The sequence below is a fragment of the Cololabis saira genome, chromosome 4, assembly GCF_033807715.1.
Source record: "Cololabis saira isolate AMF1-May2022 chromosome 4, fColSai1.1, whole genome shotgun sequence".
In the NCBI taxonomy this organism is placed as follows: domain Eukaryota; kingdom Metazoa; phylum Chordata; class Actinopteri; order Beloniformes; family Belonidae; genus Cololabis; species Cololabis saira.
The window spans coordinates 14904022-14923580 of NC_084590.1; the positions used below are offsets into that span (position 1 = coordinate 14904022).

General features: G+C 40.2%; 1 protein-coding gene across 1 annotated transcript in view; it reads left to right on the forward strand.

Annotated features, from left to right (window-relative positions):
• Positions 1-19559, forward strand: part of lsamp (limbic system associated membrane protein) — a 723096-nt gene that overhangs the window by 90467 nt on the left and 613070 nt on the right. The window lies entirely within an intron of this gene.

A 19559-nucleotide genomic window follows, 5' to 3' on the forward strand; every position in this document is an offset into this window, starting at 1 on the left:
AGGGCCAGTCGCGTTGCGACGCCACTGTAGCCAAATCACAAGGAGAGAACAGAGAACTGAGTTCATGAGAAGTCCCGGTACGGCGTAAAAGGTCCCGGTACGCCAGAGGCTAATATTGAGAAGTGGGGGTACTCCGTACCGGCGCGTACCAGCCCACTTAAAGCACTGCGCTGGATAGACTTTCTTGTGCGCTGAGAATATGCGGGCAGTGCGCGATTGCGCACGCGCGCAGCTTAGAGGGAACATTGATAGGAGTACTTCACTGCTCACTGCATGGTGGCTTGCACATGTGTGATTAATCTCCTTTGATATATATCTCATTGATACATATCTCATTGATACAAACATATGTTGGAATTTTTGAGCAACAAAGCTGCTCTCAAAGCACAGTTAATGCCATGGAAAATGGTTGATGACAAAACTGAAAATCTTGTTGTTGTTGTTCCAGCTCTTCTGTAAATTGTGCTAGTTTAAAACTGTAATGTAAAATAAATGTAAAATAATTATGAATCTTTCCATCCTGCTTATGTTGTTGCTTTTCCAGGGTAGGACTCTGAACACTGCAGTGTTCTGGGAGTCACACAGTGTGGTGATGGGAAGGCTTGTCTTTGTCTGGATGTTGATCATCTGCCTTTCTATGTTGAATAAACAGGATTCCTCAAAAAGAAGTAAAAAAAAAAACCTCTAACAAACAGATATACACATACGTTGTTAGTCCAGAGCTTCACTAAAGCTGGGCACACATTTTTGAATATTCAGAGATCCTTTGGTATTCTTTATTTTTTCTTCCACCCTCTCTCTTACCTCTGAGTGTCAACTACAGCAATCCTCCAGTTCACTTTGGTTGTTTGGCATGTGGTCCTCATTTTAAAGATCTCAGCTGTGCGGCAACACTTTCAGTTGATAGATGTCAAGACAAAGATATTCTACCAAAGATATGCAATTGTATGCTTGCCTGCTACGGTGGCCCAATGGCCCCATAAAATCGTTCAGTCTCCATTGGCAGAGGTTTCCCCTTGTGAGTCAGGCCACGGATGGTCAATCCATTTCTTAGCCTGAGTCTCAGCTGTCCACTTACTTAGACTTGCCTGCTCCCCCATGCCACCTTAAAGGGGACCTATTATGGCATCTAATACCTACATGTATTTTAAACAGGCCTTGAATGTGTTAAAAACAAGCTTTTGATTTGTTTTTACTAAATAAAATTCCCAGTCTCTAACCTCCCAGTCTCTAACCTCATTATCTATCTTTTAAACTCTTAAAAGAGACTAAAAACTCATCTCTTTGGTCTGGCTTTTATGTAGCATCACATTTTGTAGTTTTATTCTGTTTAACATTTTTTAGAGGTATCTGTTTTATTTATTTATCTATCTCTTATAATGTTTTTTATTATTTTTTTATTGTTGTGGACTGATTATTTTTTAGCCTTAATCCTTGAACTTTTATCTTTTTATAAATTTTATATATTTTATATTGTATGTCAGGGTGCATTGGTCTCCCAGTTTTTATTTTTTGGTCTCCCAGTTTTTATTTATTTGTTTATTATGCTTATTTTTCAATCAAAATGTCAAAGCACCTTGTATTTCATGTACCTGAATGAAAGGTGCTATATAAATAAAATTTGATTGATTGATTGATTGATTGATGTGGGATTCTGAGTGGGTGGGGAGACTATGATAATGAGGCACTGTGCTGATTGGCTGCCTGAATGACGCGTAGCAGGGGAGGGCACAAAGCAAGTTTTCACAACCAACAACAGAGCAATTTGCATGTCTAGCTCGAACAGACGCCATCACGATACACCGCTACGAAAAAATGGTGGAAGCTCCGGCCGGAGGAGTTGTTGTTGTTGTTCCGGCCAGAGTTAGTTGTGGGCGCGGTTTCACGCATCTCTGTAAATCGAGAATCTGAACGGCTCGTAGCAGCCACATCACACTGGATGGCTCATCCGTGCGGCTGGACAGACACTGCAGAATTTCGTTGCTTTCCTCCTTCTCTGAGTTGGCAGGCTGAGGGGAGACCACTTATATTAAAGCAAGAAAAAAACGTGTTTTTCATAATAGGTCCCCTTTAAATAAGCATGCACCCCCTTCCGATGAACTCTGAGGGATCCAACCCAAAAACCCCTCTCTGGTCAACTTCAGCTCAATACAGGGCGGCCTTACCCTGGTTATACTCCTCTACGTGGCTCCTGATAGCAAAACTAAAATTAAAATATTCATTGTATATTTCAACTGATGCTTCAAAACCCATGGAAAGGTATTTAGACCACCCTTAATACTAAAATGATTTTGCAATGCTATAGCACCATCCAGTCCTAGTCCAGCTGGACAAGAAGTACATGCTGTGTAGTTAGTTGTATTTTGTATCAGGCATAAGTTGCTTGGCTTCATAATATGTAACATATTGTATATGATATCAGATAATATTATTAGTCACATATCATATGTAACTGATGAAATAATAAATAACAACAACCCTTAGCTTTGAATATCCATTGTAATCTGAAACTCTGGAGGTTCAGTGACATTCAGGCCAGTCCTAAATTTAACATGGACAGCATTTGCTTTGTGAAACTTTCCCTGTACTCTTTGGGACTTTAATATAAATCTTTGATGGCAGCCCTGGCTCAAATGAATAACAAAATAACTTCCAGTGTGTATCTCCTGGTTAAATCACATTACATCATATGAGTTGTCACGCTGTGTGGAGATGAGATTTGGGATGCTTTCAATCCCTGACAGAGCCAGAGAAAGTACGAGAGGCTGCACATCAAAAACACAGTCAGACATGGCTGACATGACCGGCATGGTCTTGATCTGGAGGGAGAACTTCATTTGACAGAAGACGCGGAAGTGAATGAGCTAACAAGTCTGCAGAGATGTGACAGGAGGACCCTCAGGGGAACAAACGAGATCCCCGCCTTTGTGTTCAGTCAGTTGAGGAAAAGCAGTGAAATCCGGTTGAGTGAGGAAGTCATGATGGAGTGCGTATGCAAGCAGAAGATTGTGTTAAAAAAGGTTTAACTGTGGTTTTGGGTTTGCCGAAAAGGGAATGAAAAGGAGTAAGTGACTAACACACATCAGTTTACTCTGTTGTGTGAGGGTTTCACATTCTCGGGTAAGCGTCTGTAGTGCGCTTTGTCAGGGGATGCCTCAACGACACATCCCCATTCACAAGTTTGGGTGGGTGTCAGTGAGCCTGTGAATTTTATTGACAGATGCATTTAAAACTGACAAAACCACTCTGTAAAATGCCAGATCCTCTGTACCAAGTAGCCAAAGAATGTACTTTGTGGGTTCACTTACAAGCCTCAACAGTGGTTTTGGAAGCTTGTTGCAAGGATCATCCCAATTTTCATGTTTTAAATTTGAGGAGAATAATTGAGGCTTCTTTTTTGCTTTATTTACCAGGAATCCATTATATATTTCTCTAGACATTCAACAATGTAAATTAAATGTAAGCATGGTTGAGGATTGGACAGTTTTGTTTTTATTCATGTAACGGTTATTAATAAACAGCAGGAGACACATATTAATTACTCAAAGTTTAGATTATTACGTTTTATACACTTCATGACCTGATGCATTAGGAATAACTTGAATTGAATGAGTAAATGAATTACTTTAAGCATTCTGGTCTAATGTTGGCCACACTGACAGAGGAACAGAGCTATAGAGCAGTGACATTTGCAACCAGTTACAGCTACACGCACATATGAGAAAATAACCAATAACATCTGTTTAAACTATAAAAAGCATGAATACGTGCAAATAATATTAATCGCAGTTTCAAGAAATTATGAAATATACTACTAAACTAGCAAATTATAAACCTTAATATGCATAAACAAGACAAACAAAGCTGGCAATGCAAATGGCGGGTATCAGTGTACATACAGAAGTGTGTGTTTGTGAATGTAGGACAAAGATAAGAGTCGGACCAAAGCCCTGAACAATCACGAGGTCAGTCAAACTACATCAACTGAACTTGAGCTGTCAGTTTCACAACACTGGTTATGAATTAGTTCAATCCACTCACTCAGGGTTGCACATGTGCATGACAAACTTTTGTAGATATTGTCTATGGTTTGTCAAAAACAGTAATATAAAAGGCAACACACTTCACACACTTCTCAAAATTAAAGCAACAAGTTCTGCCAGAGGCTTGTGAAAATGAGAGCTATATTAATGAAAAAAACAACACTACATAAGGAATTATATCTGGCTTGGCAAAGAATTACTATGGCAAAAATGCATTCATCTAGTTTTGAAATTCATTTTTTGATGTGGCTCCCACTGTACAGGCTTTGTTCTGTTATTCAGATACAATCCAGTGACCTTTAAAAGCGCATAGCAACACAGGTACAGTATAAATTAAATAAAAATAGAATTCAAAATTAGTAGAACTTTCCTCTAAATCATATCCTTTTTCTTCTTTTAACCGAATCTGTCATTGGCTGGTTCAACAACAAACCAGTAGTAAGAAGACAGATGAGGGCTGTGAAACAGCTGGGGAACCAGGTGGCTCTCAACATCAGTACAGGACGGACCATTGTTATTGATGGAGGGCACGTCCAACGACCCCTGAAGACAGCAGCACGTTTGTGCAGTGTCTCTATTTCAAGCTGAATATGATTGCCATTGATCTTTGTACATATTCTCCCTCCAATCCCAGTCCCGTTTCCCTTTTGTGACCAATGTGCAATAGAAACCTTTCACTCTGACTGGGGAGAGGTTTTCCCTGCCAACACGCTCTATAAATTCAGTGCTGTACAAATAACTCTCTGTGGCTCCATGGTGAGACAATTTTGAAATGTCAGGCTCCAGAAGGTTTTTAAAAAATAAAAAAAAATAGAAGAAAGAACAGTGCTCTACCAAAAACCACATTACTTCATAGTCTGATCTTCCTCTTTTAGTGTGAACTCCAGATTATTTATGGATGTCAATCAATTTGTCAAACTTGGAAAAGGAAAGCAATTTTGTGACAAGGACCAATCTAAACCCTTGGTTTACCACTTACTCTGAGTTTATTTGGCCAGGTATGTCATAAAATCTGATTGCTGGAATAGGTCTGTGGAAATAACACAGCATTTAAAACAAGGTGGAGGACAAAGCACGGGCCTTGTGTGGTTGAAGTACTGTAGGCAAGCAAGACCTCTTACCACTAATGGTGTACGAACAAGAAAGGGTTGGCTAAACCCGTCAAATATGAACAAAGAAGAGGAATAAAATAAAGTGGATAAGTGGTGTAAGACATGGCTAAGTGTAGAAATGCCATCTGTCCCTCACAAAAAGTGAATAGGCAGGATGGATGACTGTGCTGATTTGCACTAAAAGGGAAGAAAGAATCAGGGTCAGGTACAGCTGGAGGAATCTTAAACATTAGGGAAACAAAGCAGTCCTTTCATCTCTATTCATCCATTAAAAAAGAAAGAAAATATACTCATCAACTGGTCAATTAGCTGTATCAAAAGCAACAAAGTCAATCAATCACACTGTGTGGACTGTTGGATACTTTGAATATTCTCTGCCAGTAGGTGAAGGATTTCTTTACATTTTTTATAACACCCTACTTTACAGCGTAACAGTTTTAAATTAACTAGTGTGACTACGCAGTAAGGACAGACATGGTGCAGCAGTTTTAATAACCTGGTTGATATAATTTTATTGTGAGGGGTTGAAGGAGCGACTGAGGTTTTGAAATTTCTTTACCAAAAGGGACGTGTTTTAGTTTTTTTTAACAAACCAGGCTGAAACAAGGTATGAAATGCAAAGTTTGCTGGGATTTGGAAGCTATTTTTCTCAGATCTTTGTTGGAAAGACACAAGACACAAAACAAAATCAATCAACTGGTTTTGTGTGTCAGTCACCAGCCAAGGGAGGAAGAAAAAAAGAACCAGACCAAACGCCTTAATGGTAACATTGTGTTTAAGAATAGCGATAAGGAAAATATTTCTGTATGTGTTTAGGAAGATTTTGAGACAAAATTGAGACTTTTGTTAATGAGTGCCTCTATAGGAATATTTGAGTAAACAAAATAAATACAAATGAATAAATTAGAAAGAAATTGCATTTACACTAATTAATTCCTCTAATATTCACAAAAAAGAGGGAAGGTGAAAAGTCACTTGAAAAGTAAAAACAGGTGAGTCCAAAAATATGATCAGTTTCAGTTTTAGTTATTATAGATGGCACCACAGAGGTTTGTGGGGAGGAACAGGAGTCCAACTGTCACACATTGACAATTTAGCCAGTCAGTGCGGTTTCATGCACATCTAAATCAAGCTATTGGCAACAATGTAGTGTTACGAAACCCTTGGTTAGGCCATGTACAGGCATTTAAACCAAGGGTCACATAGCATGACATCTAAGACAAAAGGGATCCCAAGCATTAAAGTATGCAAATAACTGAGACAACACAGGGTTTTTAAAGGGTGTGCTAATTTTTACTGCCTTTTCAGCAAGATATTTACAATATTTACAAGGGTAAAAAAACAAAAGTATGCCAATGCCAGGGGACGCGGATGTTGCCAAAATATCAAATTAAGCAGCTAAGGAAAAACACAGTTCTGTCTAACTGTCTAATAAGAAAACAAAAGCATGTCTGCCTAACTACACTAACCAGTGGCAACCATCCCTTACCTTGTGTGACTAAACATAGATTCTACCTACGTGATGCCTATGTATAGGGGCCCCCGTCTTACCTGTCCCAAGGCAGGGCATATACACCAGACTAAGTAGAAGAACAATAACAGCAGGTGTGCTTCTGGACTCTAAGCAAGCAGCCATCAACTTGCTGTGAGAGAGCCAGAGGGAACTGGCAATCAGCCCTTATATAGCGCACAGGTGGAGATGATTGGTGGAGGGCGGAGACAGGAAATCAGAGGCTGGCCAATGAGAGATGGGTGGTGAATGGCTGCTGGTTATGGACCTCAGACCTGCAGAGAATGAGGGGTAGGGAGGGGAGGAGAAGGTGGAAGAGAAATGCAGAGACACAGAGAACCCTATCTATGTGGCACGTAACAGTAGCGTTTGACTCCGCGATGCTAGGTGGCGCCAAACGCACTTTCGCGTTGGCATTCTTCCGGTACAATTAGTAAACAAGCGCAAAGGAGGGCAACAAAATGCGTACAAATTTCATACATACTAAGCCTGATCATGTTGCAGGTAAGATGCACACAAAGTTTCCCTCTTCTTCTTCTGTTACCATGTTGATGTGATGCCGTGACTGTTATTGTTCCCGTTCCTGCGGCTCGTCATATCCGGAAGGGGGAGTCCCGGGGCAGTCAGTGACTCGTTTCAGCGTTGCTTGCGTATACATGCCGAAATAACTCAGATTAGGACAAAATGATCTGCCACTAAAAGCTAAATCTCAAGAGCTTCAGTTTGGCCCGTCTAAGGTGTATACATGGCTTTTAAAAACATAGTATATGTCAGCCGACAATCATCTGTCGTACCCGAAGATACATTAGACATTGCAGAGGTTCTAACATCACCATCATGCCAAAAACATCGAAGAGTTCTGCAAAGAAGTCTTGTGGCTGTCGGAGTATGCATGGACATGGACACGGACACGGACACAAGGACTATCCATCACCACACTCTAGTGAAAATTATTCAGGCTCTATTGTCTGTGGCGCCAGCAGCAGGCTGCCCCCATAGGCTCCACTTCCTCCCAGCTAACGGAGTTCCACGATAAGCTGCTCATACATGCAAAACTCCCATCGCCTGCCGATCCATGGGCTCATCCAGTTCACGCTCCTCTGTTCACCTTTTCTCCTGGCTCTTTCATTTCATAAGGGAAACTACAGAAATCTGCCCTGGGTTTAAGGGCCCTGCTCAGGGAGCAAAAGTTCACCTCAGTTGCCAGGGACATGAACATGGTCCTCCAGATCCAAGCCCGCCTCTGTAACCACTAGGCTACCACTCCCCATCCCTAATAAACATTACAAAAAAAAGATGGAGATTCTATTTTTAAACACATTTCTTTATTAAAAGTGTATTAGCCTATTTTTAGGTTGTATGTAATCTCATTTCATTGAATATCATGGTGTTAAATCCCAGCAATAACCTTGATCAGGCCTCAATAGGGAGATCATGTGGCATAGAGAGGGAGGCGTGGTGAACCAGGTGAGGCTGTGGAAGACGTTTAACACAGTATTACCTCTCTCATCCCCAGCTTCCATGTTAAATCTATTAAAGTCTGCTAACTGCATGAAGCATGTGTAATGTGACAGTTTAATAAAGTTAAAAGGTCTCTGTTCTTGAGCTTCAGATCTCCACTTCAGGCTGTCTTGGTCACACATATATCAGTGCTATACATGGCAGAGAGGAGGAGGAGGAGGAGGAGGAGGAGGAGGAGGGGGAGGGGGAGGGGGAGGGGGAGGAGGGGGAGGGGGAGGGGGAGGAGGAGGAGGAGGAGGAGGAGGAGGAGGAGGAGGAGGAGGAGGAGGAGGAGGAGGAGGAGGAGGAGGAGGAGGAGGAGGAGGAGGAGGAGGAGGAGCCACCACAGAGTCTAACATTTCTTTCTTTTCTTGGGATAATGAATGTGCCAGCCCACTCCATAAGTAATAGAGGTATTTAGACATCTATCAGAGAGCCAAACAGGACAAAGAGGCTGCTCAAAAAACCTCTGAGATTGAGGTATTTTCATTAATTTCTGAAAAGATTTGATTTTGAGTATCTTGATCTGTTCTCTCTGTTCTGCTCTCTCTCTGCAACCACTTCTGAATGTCCACTCTTCAAGAAGCTCTGCTGCTTTAAATCATCTATGAGTATATAGACCTTTTTTCCAAACTGAGCAATGAGTATTTCAACATGTGCAAATGTATGTATAAAAAAATCATATACATATCTATTTACAAAAATGTTGACATTGTATGAATGAAGTATAAAACAACTTCTGCATCATTTTCACTTTTCAAATATTGTTCATTGGAATAATTCATTGGAAAAACAGGTTAAAAGTGGAAGAAGAGGAAGCCAGACATAAAATCATAAAACAGAGAATCTGGGCATCACATGATCATGAACTAATTTGTAAAATAACATAGCGTAAGATCTGAGGTGATGCAATGGCCCTGTCTAAGTCCAGATTTCAGCATGATTGAAACGGTGTGGTTCAGCCCCAAGAAAGCTGTGCATAAATGAATGAAACCTCCAGCAGGTGAAGCAACTTTGCAAAGAAGAGTGGTCCAAAATTCCTCCACTATCGACTGATGAACTCATATGAAAAACATTTTTGTATTGACTCTAAAAGTAGTTTGAGAAACTAATCTATCATTATTTATTTATTTTCTGATGATTTTTGTGCATTACCACTGTATTTTGGTCTATTTTTTATCATGGGCCACTATGTAAAAGTTTATAATTTATACTTCATATTTTTATTGTAGACTGCATCAACAATTATTTTATTTTCCTCCACAGCCATCAAAACTGAAACAACAGGGCTCTAGTGAAATAAATGGGCTATCCTGCTGGGATAGGCGTCCAAAAACACTTGCTATTTGTTTTGCATCAATGATTATATGTACCAGTGCCTTAACAATTCAAGCTATTATTCAGCACTCACGGACCCAAAAGATGAATTTAAACATAATAAAAAAATAAGTTGACACATCAGTTTACAGGTCTAAAAGCTTTAAAAGGGGGAAGTAACCTAAAATAAGAAATGATGGAGCTGCATCAAACTCTGCCTCATGCAGCATAATGATATGCTGCTAATAACATAACAAACAAATGAGAGACAATTGGACAGAAGTCAATGTTGACTGTTCTTGAAGTTTTCAAGGAGTAAAAAAAAGACCTTGGACGATCTGGTATGACGTAGTCACACAGGTAGAAGCAGACAATTGTGTCTATTCAGGACTGAGCTCAGCAGAAAGGTTCCACCAGGTCTTCAATACTGTAAATTATCGACGGGTATCAGGCCTGATATTTAATGAGCCCAGAGGCAATATTGTTGAAAGCAGCTTGGGATGTCATAGTTTTGAGAACATTTAAGAGAAAACATTTCATATTTATTCAAGTTAAATTAAAGTCCTACATTTTCAATCGAATACATTTGACTGAAATGCCTTTTTGATGTTCTGAATCCGGAGAAGAGATTTGTTCTTAGTGTGAAATGGGTGAGTAAAGCAGCCTCTCACCGCAACACCCGGACACACACCCACACAGAGAGCTAGACAGAGGTTCTGATGAGAGAAACAGACAGAGTCAAACTCAAAGACTCAAATATTCAGCGGAAAATTACTAACGAAAAGAAGGATGGCTAAAGGAGCCAAACGAATATTAAAAATGTCAACTTAACTAAATTGTTAGAGTAACCTGGTCCATGCGGGGGTCAAGTAGTCTCTTCAACCAATCATGACCTGTTGAGCTGGTGGTTTTAACACCTCTCATGGTCTACTCCTCTCCTCATTTCTTTAGGATAAGATTAAATAAAATGAAAGAAAGGAAAAGAACCCTATAGATCTAATCTTATCAACATGATAGATTGAGTTCTATATTTGGACCCTTTATATACTGTATATACATATATACAGGGCCGTCGCAAGGGGTGTGCGAACCGTGCGACCGCACGGGGCCTCGCGCTATGGGCCGTTTTTTTTTTTTTTTTTCAAACATTTTTTTTTTTCGTTTTTTCCCTTATAAATATCAACAGTCACCTTCCATTACAGACCTAAATGTGTACTAGTCTGTGCATATAAATAAATATATGTGCAATGATGTGCGTGTCTGTTGTTCAAAACAACTGCTCAGACCAACGCAGACACAAGCTGCTCTGATCCAGACGGGTGGAGTGTGGAACAAACTGTCACACAATGTCGAGAGAACTAGACAGATTCAGGAAATTTCCATCAGGGGATGAAAAAAGAAAAAAACTAAAGAAAATGGAAGAGTTTAATGCCTCTCTGAAAGGCTCGTTTGATAAATTTGTTACAAAAATCACCGATCCGACCGGATCTCAAGCAGCCGCGAGGCCCCCTGTTGAGGCAAGCCGAGATGATGATGAGGCAGGGGAAGGTATCCAGTATTTTGCTAATAGGAGAGTTAAAATTGCGCATATAGACACCTGATCCGACCCGAAAAACCCAAAAATTTCGGGCACGCCCGCTACGCTCACGCGTGAGGGGCCCCCCCGGCCATTTCCCACAGGGCCTCGCAAATCTCCCAGACGGCTCTGCATATATATATATATATATATATATATCATATTGCAGTTTTCATGTGTACTATAACTTAATGAATACACATAAGGCATCTGGTTACATTGTTCCTCTAACTTAATAAAGGACCTAATATCATTTAAAAAGGCATGGCACGATCATCAACAGAATCAACTATGGTGATAAACAAGAAGATAGAACTGTAGTTTAACAAAAGGAAAATCACTTTGAAGGTTTCTTAACTAAAGTTAATTCACACATTCCAGTCTTTAAGTTTCTCTCATGGAGTTGGGGTTGCTGGAGACGGAGTCAGGTCTGATTCTTCTCAGAGTAATAATTTTAGGACTATAGATTCCTTTGTTCCTTGTTGTGCCAGGCTCTGATGGGCCTCCCCCAAATTCTTCTCTGGTGGTGCTTTCGACAGGCGGTTCCTCCGGTGTTACTTATTCAGGGTGAGGTTGATGTGGATTCTACTCGTCCTGCTTGGAAAGTCTCTCCCAAATTCTTCTTTGGTTTGTTTATGGATAAGATGTGTATCTTTTTGGAGGTGGCTGTTCCTCCCCAGGTGTGACCTCACTTAAAAAGGTCATTTCACTCTCCTTGGATTTGGGGAGAGTGTGTCTGTGACTTGAGGTGTCGTGAACCAGGCCTGGATCACTACACCAGACTGACACATTAAATTAAAGTGTTACAGTCAGTGAAGTCTATTTATATGGTGGAAAGTAGGGATTCTGCTGTTTGGTATCATGGTGTTGAATGAAGACCACAGAAAGCAAAGGTGAGAGTTTTCTGAGAAGATCAGAAAGAAAATTATAGACAAGCATGATTAAGCTAAAGGCTAGAAGGCCATGTCTGAGCAGCTTGGAGTCCTGTGACTACAGTTGTACATTTCATTCAGAAATTTTGGGTCCACAAGACTGTGACCAACCTCTAAGGACATGGCTCTTAAAAGGATACTGAATGACAGAATGAAGACAGAATGCCCAGCTGGCTTTCGGCAGGATGGACCCCTCTTATGATCCAGGTCCTGCTCAAAATGGGGAGTTTTTCTTGCCACTGTTTGGCTTAAGGTTTTTCTCCCACTAGGAGAGTTTTTACCTGCCATTGTTTATGTTTATGTAATATTTGCTCAATGGTCATGTTCTGGGTCTCTGGAAAGCGTCTAGAGAGAAGTGTTGTTGTAATAGACGCTATATAAATAAAATTGAATTGAACTGAAGAGATTGATAAAACAAATGCTAACCAAAAATCCAAGAACAACTTCCAAATAGATCCAAGGAGACTTGCAGTCTGAAGAATAAAACTCTTCAAACCTGAGACAGCTGGAGCTCTTTGCTTCTGAGGAGCTGACCAGAATTCAAGTTTGTGGATGCAAAAGTCCCATTGAGAGTTACAGGTTTCCCTTAATTGTAAAACCAATGTCTGTAAGTTTCAGGTTCTTTCAGTGGCCACTGTGGGATGTTGTTTCTTTTATCGAATGGTACTAAAAAAAACTTTCCATGTGTGGATGCTTCTATGTAGATCATATATTCTACATGTTCTGGTGTTAGGTTCAAACCCTTAACATTTGTAACATCACACTTTCTGGAGACAAAACAGACACGGACACAGTTAAGTATCTTTTTGACTTGCGCAAGGAGAGCAGCTGAGACGTGTACATCTCAAACCTACTATAACACGCCTGCTGCTCTTCTTTCCTTTTATTCATTCTGGGCACGCCTTTATTTACATAGCTGGCTGCGTAGTCAGTAGAAAAGTATAACTTGTACATGTTTTTGTTTGTAACAAGAAGTTTTCTGCAGACTTCTGTTTTATGCTGATAGAACAGGAAACTTATTGTGCAGCCCTTTTTAATCACTTAACACAGCATTGTTTTAACAGTGTGTCACAGGCGTTCTGTTATCATATGTTCTGACAATAGCCAGCATGATAACTTATTTACAATAATTCCAACATCTGGTTTGGACAATCTAGATATGCAGGTGAATAAAAGGTATTTCAATGTGGCAACACCTGTAAAGTGGTCGCTGTGTGTGTCTCGCTTCAAAATAGCGGTGGTATTTCCAGCTGGAGTAAAGGGCGCACATGTAACAAGTCATTACTGCACTTAGTCTTCTCCATGAATGCTGAGACACTTTCTAAATATCAAACAGATTTTGCATATTGACACTTCAGCACCGGAGAACGTCTAAGTTTTGTCTTGTTTATACCCTGACTTAAAACTCTTGCTTCCATTTCCCAGAGTCTGTAATGAGCCACAGAGCAGCTTTTAAAAATGAGACACAAATTGGCATGGAAAATACATGTTGACTTCCTGGAAATAACATTGTTGCAGGCTGCATATATATATGCTAATTAGCATATTAATAAGTGGATGCTGGTCGATCTTATTTAATTTTAGACTGGAAAAACAATGAATTCTAAACAGACAGAGACAGTGTTGGAGCTTCAGCTTTGTACAAACACAGGTCTTGCTTTGATTTTATGCCAGCTGCCAAAAGACTGTTAATTAGCGCTATGGTGTCTGTTGATTCCTGACAGCACTCTGCATGTTGTGTGTTTTCTTTTTTCTTGAATTCAAATTTCTTCTTTCCTATTGTCAGACAGCTGACCAATGAAGCATTGGTGTTACATATTTTCGGTTTCTTTTCTGCACATGCAAAGTTGATTAGGGCTTATTGGTATCTTCACGGATAGTAATTGGATGTCATAACATCTGAGTGAACATAAATTTAAAGTTTTAATAGAGTTTCTTCACTGTTTGAAGCAATTCTTTCATCTAAAGTTGACTCTTCTTCAAACAAAATTCTAGTTTTACACTTGTACAAAGCCGCACCTCATAGCTGTATTTCTTGAAAATACATAACTGATAGGACTGCTCGATTAAAAGTGAGCAGGATCTAATCTCTGAGATTTTCCACTGATATGAATAAGTCCTATACTTCAAGGTGCAGAGAATTTGGGCCGTGAAAAATGTTGAATCGGAGATGAACAAAATGTATACAGTGTGGTGCTTTGCAGTGGGGTCTGGTGTCTTTGAGGGATATCCGTGGGGCCAGACAGAAGGGATTTGAAGGGAGAAGGATGTTTATTTCTTTGTGGTACCACCTCATGGTCATAAATTTAAGTAATAAATTAAATCCCATCAAATCTTTCATCAATAACCTTGCCAGGCCACTAGCCTTGCTAGAATTTGATTGCCAACAGCTTTGTTGTGAGAAAATGTCACAAGACTGTTCACTGAGGCAGCAGAAAATAAATATTTAAGTAAAATAAAGCGTTAAAAAAAAAAAAAAGGCAATTATGAAATCTAATCAGTGAAACTGATGATGTTCAGGAAAGACATGGCGGTGTCTTCCGTGTTATTATTTAATGCACTATGTACACTTGGGTAATATGATTTCTAATTCATAAACTCATTTATCTGTTTAATAAAATCCCTGGTTATGAAAAACATTTTCTCCCTCAGTAATTACTTTAAAAAAAGTTTTAAAAAAAACTAGTAGACTGTATAGATGAATGTGACTATTTCTTATTCCTTTCTTAAACGGGATAAATGTTTAAGAAGTCAAGTTAAGAAGTTATTGTTTTCAAAACAGGCTCAACCTATTTACTTTAGAATATTGATGATTATACCTGCAGCAACAGGATGACACAGCCTTAAGGTGCTATGCTGCGAAGCCCGAAGGATCTTCCCAAAAACACCCAGGGTTGCGGGACAAAAACCAGTTTCAAATCCAGACTCAAGACTTTTCAACTTTTTTTTCCCTTTTTACTAGGGGTGCGACGATACACTAATCTTACCATACGGTACGATACACGATATTGAGGTCACGATAACGATATTATAGCAGTATTTTTTTAACAACGTGGAATGAGGAACATATGACTGGAAAAAAATGTCTTTTATTTGAAAGACACAAAATACAAAACAATGCTGTGCATTTGCCCTATTGTTACATTTTGTAATGCTTTATAACTGTTTAAGTTTTAAAGAGAAAGCCAGGCCAACCATTTTCCACAAACTGAACTAAAAGTAAATGTCAGGTATGCATTATGCATCTTCAGTTTCATACAAGTACAAATATTTTGCCACAAACGGAATAGTTTCTCTCATGTATGATTTGACTTTTTTCTTTTCCAGAAATTTAACAACTAAAATTAAATAAATAAATAAAAGTAAATAAATACATACAATTTTACATCATAAAAAAGATTGGTTCATGCTCACCTTATAAGTGTAAGAGGAGATTTATTTTTGTTAAAGGTATTGTGACATCATTTTTAACATGCTTTTAACACTATTAAAAGTCTTGGCCAACATCCCTTAAATGTGTCTAAAAGAGTGTAACAAGAAAAACTTCACTCTAGTACTCCATTCTGTCCTTTTTATGACAGTGTTTTTTTGCGCCGTGAAAAACGGGTCCTTTTCCCCCTTTCCTGTCAATCATTGCGCCGCTCCTCCTCCAAACCTCCTCCAACCAACCGCTACACACTTCTGCCAGCGTCTCCACACACACGCGCGCACACCAAACCACAAACACCGACACACAGCCCAGACAGGGCAACTACAGCCCGGGGATGAAGTCCAACCGGGACCAGAGGACCGGGACCGCAGCTCCCCGCGAGCAATACACTCACAGCGGCGTCGGAGAGTTAAGCCGGGAGCGACAGGCGAAGCATGCACGGAAAAGCAGCAGGGCGAAGCAGACAGTCCACAGCAAACAATCACAAAAATAAAGGCATGTAAATAAAGTGTCCCCTTATCTTAAGTCCAGTCAGTTCTTAGCAGTTTTCCTCCGGTGATTAGAACAAAAGAGGCTTTAAACAGCTCCGTGTTAACCTTGATTTATGGTTCCGCGTTAAATCGACGCAGAGCCTACGCCGTAGGGTTCAGCGTACGGTGCGCGTCGCCGCGTAACCCTACGCCGTAGGCACTGCGTCGGTGTAACGCGGAACCATAAATCGGCCTTTATGGTGCGCTGGAGAAGAGAGGAGGCAGGGAGCTGGGTGGAGGGGGCGGTGATTTAGCGGATCGTTACGTAACGATCCGCCACCAAACCAGGTGCGCCGTTTTTGCACAGTTATGCGGAAAATCCCAGAAAGCACACAATACACTGAATGTTAAAAGTTCGTTGTTTTTTGGGTGTAATTGATGTCAAGACACCCAACAAAACACAAAAAATCAAGAAAAATGTGTTTTTCATGTCACAATACCTTTAAGAAGGTTATTTTGGTAATTCAGGGTTCATTATTTTATAAATATATTCTTTATATTCTGATGTAAATTAGGGAATATAATTACACTAGTCAGTTTATCTGTAGTGCTTAGTATGTTTTAGATTGGGCGGAGTGATACGCCACAGTACGGCACCAGGTGCTGTGTTGATGTTCTAAAATCCTACCCTGTTGAGCGGACATTAAATTACACTCGAACTCAGAAGAAGTTGTCCACGTGTTTATCCTACTCACGACCCGAAAAAGGTTTAATTTAATAAGGTATGGCTTAACTCTACACCAGCCTTTCATAAGTAAAGGTTCAGAGCTCAAAACCCTGTGATCGGGACCTAAACGGTACTAGTTTCTTCTGAGCGGAGTAAAATTTTGGTCCGCGGGTCGAGGCGCGGTCGGCACGCGTGGTCGGCACGCGTGGTCGGATGCGCGTTACTAGTCAACACAATAGATTAATATTAATAACCCAATATCGCGATACAGTTTGTCACCTCCACGACGCGTATTGTGACGTTTTTTTTATCGCGAAATTTCGTGGCACGATATATTGTTACACCCCTACTTTTTACTGATTGACAGCATTTCATTACTTAATCTCTTTTTTTCATTTGTAACTTAAGGCTAATTAATTTGACAATACTTGGGACAATAGGGATTTTGATTTCTGCCAAAATAATCAACTTGACTTTACTTCATGTCCTTTTCAAACCAAATTTTTTTTTAGTAAACTGGGGTGTTCTGATGAGACCATTTAATCGTGACAGAAAAACTTCCACTGATTTGCAAGAGAAAGGTAAAGGTTTCAACGTTGTATTCACATATCTCTTATTATGAATTTAGTCTCTGTTCTGTAAATGCTGTAAACTACCTGTGTGTATGATTTCTGCTTTATAATTATATTTGATTCACCTTTCCTATACAATGAAATCTGAATTTGCAATAATTCCAACTTGAACTAATATTGGACTCAACAGACTTATGTCTGCCGTTGGGCCACAGTCCTGTGTTGAACATGGGAAGACTTAGGGGGGCCTAGCTCTGAGGCCCAACTCTAAGCCCAGCCTCGATTTCTTACAGCTGACCACATGGTTTGAAACAAAGGAACCTACACAATGAATCAAAGCCCCAGCAGGCTTTGCATTTACGACACTTGGGGATAAGGAATAGCCCCCTCATTGGGCATAGATCCCAATATGCTCCCAAGATCTCTTCTCCCTCAGCCCTGTCCACTGTCCCATGGAGTTCTCTGTGAGCTATGAAGAAGGCCACAGCTGCTATTTTAGCGTAAATAACTACTAGCTATGGGCCGGCCTTTTCCATTATCGTGCCTGAAGAAGCGTCTCGTTGCCTTGAGATGGCAACCAGAGTCTGCAGCGCTGCAACGAGTGACCCACAAACGTTCCGAGCCCCAGATGAGCCGAACAAGGGCCTCTTGCATGACCTGACATGAACGCTTTTGGACCGACCTGGAGCTGAACGAAGCCCAGCTGCTGCTGGCCATGCTGCAACTCTCATCCACACTGAGATGAGGAGAGCAGGAGAGAGAGAGACACTCACCAAGGAAGCCTGACCGGCCAGACCAAATCACCTTTTTCTTCAATAACAAAGATCCACGTAAGAGGCTGTTTTTGTGTCTGGGCAGAGACACATAGTTAGCACATTTAACTAGTTTAGTTTTACTTTGTGAGCCGGACCGCTGATCCCATCACAACTGTTTATTAGCTTAAGTGTGTTTGTTTATTTTATTGTTTGTCTACTGCTGCATCCATGTTGCTGGATGTTGATGACATGCTCTTCCACAACAGAAAGCAAAGCCCTTCCTCATTTCCCAGTTGAATGACCAGAGCGCACATGTGAAGTTAGTTTCACATTGGTGCGTCTCTGTGTGGGAAACATCAGAATAACTTGGTTTTCTGGTGGTGAGAAGTGATTCTAGTGTCTTGGGTTTTACCTTCTTCTCTATTTCTCTCATTCTCTCCTACTAAGCCCCCCCCCCCCCCCCCCCCCCACACACACACACACACACACACACACTGGATGAGACAAAATCTCGTCCACCATTTTGAATCACGCAAGACTCATTCACCACGTGACTTCGTCAGCCATCCATCTTTCTTTTCACGTGTATGAACAGCCATCATGACACACACATGTATATAATCTGAAGTTTGTGTTTAATGTTTAGTTAGTTGTTGTTTATGTGTAGTTTAGGCATTGGAATTTATCACTATCTTTTAAAACTTGTGTAAATAAATAGAAGCAGGGCAATACAATATTTTCCAACCCCTGTAATACCACATGTACTGTAGTGATCAGGTTGTGATAGTTTTGTCTCGCAGCCATTTAACCAGCCTTTGGTCTTTGAAACATGGTTCTGCACAACTGGTTATCATAACTGGAGTCATGGAGGTCACTCTCAACTGCCCTGTCAAAACTTAATTGAGGGCCGACCAGTTGGCTCCCAGGGCCGTGAGTAGGAAGAAAATCAGTGTTATAATCCCAGGGAGACAATCATTCTGTGGAGGTGACAGAGACTTGTGTCGCCAAGGTGATCCAGCTGAAAAAAAGGACCGCTGAGGGATGGTGGAAAGCACAGAGAAAGTGTAAGGTACAGAAAAAGCCCAAAAGATACAGTCATGTTGTATGTTATAGACCTCAGGGTGACTATGACACAGGTATGTGTGCACAGAGTGTTTAGAGTGCTGGTAAGCTGGCATGATTAAAAATAAACAGCACAAAGAAATGCAGATTGGTATATGCATTGTTTATTATTATTTGGTTATATATTTAAATATTAAGGAAACACATCTCAACCTAGTGAATGCAAAAAGTAAAATGTAAAAGCCAATTATAATTAGATGTAAAGTTAATATCAATGTGTATTATAAATTTAAAATTCATCCAAGTAATAAGAGTTTTAACATTTCAACTTTGGAAATAATGTGATCATTCATTAGAGTAAAAATCACCAACTTCCTCAGGACTCATTTTCTGGGATAGTTGAATGTTTCCACAACATTTTGTACCTTTCAGAACCTGTTGAGATACTTTAAAATCAACCAATGCCAGTTAATTGTTCTCTGTATCCTAAAAGCTTATTGCATGAGGTACGTTGCTATATTTTAGGCTGTTGCATAAAATAGACAGGCGCATA